Here is a 7,235-nt window from a genome sequence, read left to right on the forward strand (position 1 = left end):
TAGTGGTTTCTTGAATGAACTTCCATTTTTAATTTTCTGCAACTTCCATTTTTATTTTTATTCGACTTCCATTTTTATTCAATTTACTTTTCTATTCAACTTCCTTTTTTATTTAATTTCCAAATAGATCGTTAAGGTATAGTGGTTTCTTGAACGAACTTCCATTTTTAATTTTATGCAACTTTCATTTTCATTTTTATTTAACTTCCATTTTTATTCAATTTACTTTTCTATTAAAGTTTCTTTTTTATTTAATTTCCAAATAGATCGTTAAGGTATAGTGGTTTCCGGATTGAACTTCCATTTTTATTTTTATTCGACTTCCATTTTTATTCAATTTACTTTTCTATTCAACTTCCTTTTTTATTTAATTTCCAAATATATCGTTTAGGTATAGTGGTTTATGGATTGAACTTCCATTTTTAATTTTATGCAACTTTCATTTTTATTTTTATTCACCTTCCATTTTTATTCAATTTACTTTTCTATTAAACTTCATTTTTTATTTAATTTCCAAATAGATCGTTAAGGTATAGTGGTTTCTTGAATGATCTTCCATTTTTAATTTTCTACAACTACTATTTTTATTTTTCTTCGACTTTCATTTTTACTCAAGTTATTTTTCTATTCAACTTCCTTTTTCATTTAATTTCCAAATAGATCGTTAAGGTATAGTGACTTCTTGAATGAACTTCCATTTTTAATTTTCTACAACTTCCATTTTTATTTTTATTCCACTTTTATTTTTATTCAATTTACTTTTCTATTCAACTTCCTTTTTCTATTTAATTTCCAAACAGATCGTTAAGGTATAACGGTTTCTTGAATGAACTTACATTTTTAATTTTCTGCAACTTCCATTTTTATTTTTATTCGACTTCCATTTTTATTCAAGTCATTTTTGTACTCAATTTCCTTTTTTATTTAATTTCCGAATAGATCGTTCAGGTATAGTGGCTTCTTTAATGAACTTTCAATTTTAATTTTCTGCCACTTTCATTTGTATTTCTATTCAACTTCTTTATTTATTCAAGTTTCTTTTCTATTCAACTTCCTTTTTTATTTAATTTTGAAATAGATTGTTAAGGTATAGTGGTTTCTGGATTGAACTTCCATTTTAATTTTATGCAACTTTCACTTTTATTTTTATTCAACTTTTATTTTTATTCAATTTACTTTTCTATTCAACTTCCTTTTTTTATTTAATTTCCAAACAGATCGTTAAGGTATAGCGGTTTCTTGAATGAACTTACATTTTTAATTTTCTGCAACTTCCATTTTTATTTTTATTCGACTTCCATTTTTATTCAATTTACTTTTCTATTAAACTTCATTTTTTATTTAATTTCCAAATAGATCGTTAAGGTATAGTGGTTTGTTGAATGAACTTCCATTTTTAATTTTCTGCAACTTCCATTTTTATTTTTATTCGACTTCCATTTTTATTCAATTTACTTTTCTATTCAACTTCCTTTTTTATTTAATTTCCAAATAGATCGTTAAGGTATAGTTGTTTCTTGAATGAACTTCCATTTTTAATTTTATGCAACTTTCATTTTCATTTTTATTTAACTTCCATTTTTATTCAATTTACTTTTCTATTAAAGTTTCTTTTTTATTTAATTTCCAAATAGATCGTTAAGGTATAGTGGTTTCCGGATTGATCTTCCATTTTTATTTTTATTCGACTTCCATTTTTATTCAATTTACTTTTCTATTCAACTTCCTTTTTTATTTAATTTCCAAATATATCGTTTAGGTATAGTGGTTTATGGATTGAACTTCCATTTTTAATTTTATGCAACTTTCATTTTTATTTTTATTCACCTTCCATTTTTATTCAATTTACTTTTCTATTAAATTTCATTTTTTATTTAATTTCCAAATAGATCGTTAAGGTATAGTGGTTTCTTGAATGATCTTCCATTTTTAATTTTCTGCAACTACTATTTTTATTTTTCTTCGACTTTCATTTTTACTCAAGTTATTTTTCTATTCAACTTCCTTTTTCATTTAATTTCCAAATAGATCGTTAAGGTATAGTGACTTCTTGAATGAACTTCCATTTTTAATTTTCTAGAACTTCCATTTTTATTTTTATTCCACTTTTATTTTTATTCAATTTACTTTTCTATTCAACTTCCTTTTTCTATTTAATTTCCAAACAGATCGTTAAGGTATAACGGTTTCTTGAATGAACTTACATTTTTAATTTTCTGCAACTTCCATTTTTATTTTTATTCGACTTCCATTTTTATTCAAGTCATTTTTGTACTCAATTTCCTTTTTTATTTAATTTCCGAATAGATCGTTCAGGTATAGTGGTTTCTTTAATGAACTTTCAATTTTAATTTTCTGCCACTTTCATTTGTATTTCTATTCAACTTCTTTATTTATTCAAGTTTCTTTTCTATTCAACTTCCTTTTTTATTTAATTTTGAAATAGATTGTTAAGGTATAGTGGTTTCTGGATTGAACTTCCATTTTAATTTTATGCAACTTTCACTTTTATTTTTATTCAACTTTTATTTTTATTCAATTTACTTTTCTATTCAACTTCCTTTTTTTATTTAATTTCCAAACAGATCGTTAAGGTATAGCGGTTTCTTGAATGAACTTACATTTTTAATTTTCTGCAACTTCCATTTTTATTTTTATTCGACTTCCATTTTTATTCAATTTACTTTTCTATTAAACTTCATTTTTTATTTAATTTCCAAATAGATCGTTAAGGTGTAGTGGTTTGTTGAATGAACTTCCATTTTTAATTTTCTGCAACTTCCATTTTTATTTTTATTCGACTTCCATTTTTATTCAATTTACTTTTCTATTCAACTTCCTTTTTTATTTAATTTCCAAATAGATCGTTAAGGTATAGTTGTTTCTTGAATGAACTTCCATTTTTAATTTTATGCAACTTTCATTTTCATTTTTATTTAACTTCTATTTTTATTCAATTTACTTTTCTATTAAAGTTTCTTTTTTATTTAATTTCCAAATAGATCGTTAAGGTATAGTGGTTTCCGGATTGAACTTCCATCTTTAATTTTCTGCACCTTCCATTTTTATTTTTATTCGACTTCCATTTTTATTCAATTTACTTTTCTATTCAACTTCCTTTTTTCTTTAATTTCCAAATATATCGTTAAAGTATAGTGGTTTATAGATTGAACTTCCATTTTTAATTTTATGCAACTTTTATTTTTATTTTTATTCACCTTCCATTTTTATTCAATTTACTTTTCTATTAAACTTCCTTCTTTATTTAATTTCCAAATAGATCGTTAAGGTATAGTGGTTTCTTGAATGATTTTCCATTTTTAATTTTCTGCAACTTCTATTTTTATTTTTCTTCGACTTCCAGTTTTACTCAAGTTAGTTTTCTATTCAACTTCCTTTTTCATTTAATTTCCAAATAGATCGTTAAGGTATAGTGATTTCTTGAATGAACTTCCATTTTTAATTTTCTACAACTTCCATTTTTATTTTTATTCCACTTTTATTTTTATTCAATTTACTTTTCTATTCAACTTCCTTTTTCTATTTAATTTCCAAACAGATCGTTAAGGTATAGCGGTTTCTTGAATGAACTTACATTTTTAATTTTCTGCAACTTCCATTTTTATTTTTATTCGACTTCCATTTTTATTCAAGTCATTTTTGTACTCAATTTCCTTTTTTATTTAATTTCCAAATAGATCGTTCAGGTATAGTGGTTTCTTTAATGAACTTTCAATTTTAATTTTCTGACACTTCCATTTGTATTTCTATTCAACTTCTTTATTTATTCAAGTTTCTTTTCTATTCAACTTCCTATTTTATTTAATTTCGAAATAGATTGTTAAGGTATAGTGGTTTCTGGATTGAACTTCCATTTTAATTTTATGCAACTTTCACTTTTATTTTTATTCTACTTCCATTTTTATTCAATTTACTTTTCTATTAAACTTCATTTTTTATTTAATTTCCAAATAGATCGTTAAGGTATAGTGGTTTCTTGAATGAATTTCCATTTTTAATTTTCTGCAACTTCCATTTTTATTCCATTTACTTTTCTATTCAACTTCCTTTTTTATTTATTTTCCAAATAGGTCGTTCAGGTATAATGGTTTCTGGATCGAACTTCCATTTTTAATTTTATGCAACTTTCACTTTTATTTTTATTCAACTTCCATTTTTATTCAATTTACTTTTCTATTAAACTTCATTTTTTATTTAATTTTCAAATAGATCGTTAAGGTATAGTGGTTTCTTGAATGAACTTCCATTTTTAATTTTCTGCAACATCCATTTTTATTTTTATTCGACTTCCATTTTTATTCAATTTACTTTTCTATTAAACTTCCTTTTTTATTTAATTTCCAAATAGATCGTTAAGGTATATTGGTTTCTTGAATGAACTTCCATTTTTAATTTTATGCAACTTTCATTTTCATTTTTATTTAACTTCTATTTTTATTCAATTTACTTTTCTATTAAACTTCATTTTTTATTTAATTTCCAAATAGATCGTTAAGGTATCGTGGTTTCTTGAATGAACTTCCATTTTTAATTTTATGCAACTTTCGTTTTTATTTTTATTCAACTTCCATTTTTATTTAATTTACTTTTCTATTAAACTTCCTTTTTTATTTAATTTCCTAATAGATCGTTAAGGTATCGTGGTTTCTGGAATGAACTTCCATTTTTAATTTTCTGCAACTTCCATTTTTCTTTCTATTCAACTTCCTTTTTCATTCAAGTTATTTTTTTATTCCACTTCCTTTTTTATTTAATTTCCAAATAAATCTTTAAGGTGTAGTGGTTTCTTGAATGAACTTCCATTTTTATTTTTATTTAACTTCCTCTTTTATTCAAGTTCTTTTTCGACTCAACTTACTTTTTTATTTAATTTCCAAATAGATCGTTAAGGTATAGTGGTTTCTGGATTGAACTTCCATTTTTAATCTTCTGCAACCTCCATTTTTATTTTTGTTCAACTTTTATTTTTATTCAATTTACTTTTCTATTCAAATTCCTTTTTTTATTTAATTTCGAAACAGATCGTTAAAGTATAGCGGTTTCTTGAATGAACTTACATTTTTAATTTTCTGCAACTTCCATTTTTATATTTATTCGACTTCCATTTTTATTCAATTTACTTTTCTATTAAACTTCGTTTTTTATTTAATTTCCAAATAGATCGTTAAGGTATAGTGGTTTCTGGATTGAACTTTCATTTTAATTTTATGCAACATCCATTTTTATTTTTATTCGACTTCCATTTTTATTCAATTTACTTTTCTATTAAACTTCATTTTTTATTTAATTTCCAAATAGATCGTTAAGGTATAGTGGTTTCTTGAATGAACTTCCATTTTTAATTTTCTGCAACTTCCATTTTTATTCCATTTACTTTTCTATTCAACTTCCTTTTTTATTTATTTTCCAAATAGATCGTCCAGGTATAATGGTTTCTGGATCGAACTTCCATTTTTAATTTTATGCAACTTTCACTTTTATTTTTAATCAACTTCCATTTTTATTCAATTTACTTTTCTATTAAACTTCATTTTTTATTTAATTTCCAAATAGATCGTTAACGTATTGTGGTTTCTTGAATGAACTTCCATTTTTAATTTTCTGCAACTTCCATTTTTATTTTTATTCGACTTCCATTTTTATTCAATTTACTTTTCTATTAAACTTCCTTTTTTATTTAATTTCCAAATAGATCGTTAAGGTATATTGGTTTCTTGAATGAACTTCCATTTTTAATTTTATGCAACTTTCATTTTCATTTTTATTTAACTTCTATTTTTATTCAATTTACTTTTCTATTAAACTTCATTTTTTATTTAATTTCCAAATAGATCGTTAAGGTATCGTGGTTTCTGGAATGAACTTCCATTTTTAATTTTATGCAACTTTCGTTTTTATTTTTATTCAACTTCCATTTTTATTTAATTTACTTTTCTATTAAACTTCCTTTTTTATTTAATTTCCTAATAGATCGTTAAGGTATCGTGGTTTCTGGAATGAACATCCATTTTTAATTTTCTGCAACTTCCATTTTTCTTTCTATTCAACTTCCTTTTTCATTCAAGTTATTTTTTTATTCCACTTCCTTTTTTATTTATTTTCCAAATAAATCTTTAAGGTGTAGTGGTTTCTTGAATGAACTTCCATTTTTATTTTTATTTAACTTCCTCTTTTATTAAAGTTCTTTTTCTACTCAACTTCCTTTTTTATTTAATTTCCAAATAGATCGTTAAGGTATAGTGGTTTCTGGATTGAACTTCCATTTTTAATTTTCTGCAACCTCCATTTTTATTTTTATTCAACTTTTATTTTTATTCAATTTAGTTTTCTATTCAACTTCCTTTTTTTTATTTAATTTCGAAACAGATCGTTAAAGTATAGCGGTTTCTTGAGTGAACTTACATTTTTAATTTTCTGCAACTTCCATTTTTATTTTTATTCGACTTCCATTTTTATTCAATTTACTTTTCTATTAAACTTCGTTTTTTATTTAATTTCCAAATAGATCGTTAAGGTATAGTGGTTTCTGGATTGAACTTTCATTTTAATTTTATGCAACATCCATTTTTATTTTTATTCGACTTCCATTTTTATTCAATTTACTTTTCAATTAAACTTCATTTTTTATTTAATTTCCAAATAGATCGTTAAGGTATAGTGGTTTCTTGATTGAACTTCCATTTTTAATTTTCTGCAACTTCCATTTTTATTCCATTTACTTTTCTATTCAACTTCCTTTTTTATTTATTTTCCAAATAGATCGTCCAGGTATAACGGTTTCTGGATCGAACTTCCATTTTTAATTTTATGCAAATTTCACTTTTATTTTTATTCAACTTCCATTTTTATTCAATTTTCTTTTCTATTAAACTTCATTTTTTATTTAATTTCCAAATAGATCGTTAACGTATTGTGGTTTCTTGAATGAACTTCCATTTTTAATTTTCTGCAACTTCCATTTTTATTTTTATTCGACTTCCATTTTTATTCAATTTACTTTTCTATTACACTTCCTTTTTTATTTAATTTCCAAATAGATCGTTAAGGTATAGTGGTTTCTTGAATGAACTTCCATTTTTAATTTTATGCAACTTTCATTTTCATTTTTATTTAACTTCCATTTTTATTCAATTTACTTTTCTATTAAACTTCATTTTTTATTTAATTTCCAAATAGATCGTTAAGGTATCGTGGTTTCTGGAATGAACTTCCAT

This window comes from Camellia sinensis, chromosome 2 (genome assembly GCF_055761805.1).
Source record: "Camellia sinensis isolate YWXY chromosome 2, ASM5576180v1, whole genome shotgun sequence".
Lineage (NCBI taxonomy): Eukaryota > Viridiplantae > Streptophyta > Magnoliopsida > Ericales > Theaceae > Camellia > Camellia sinensis.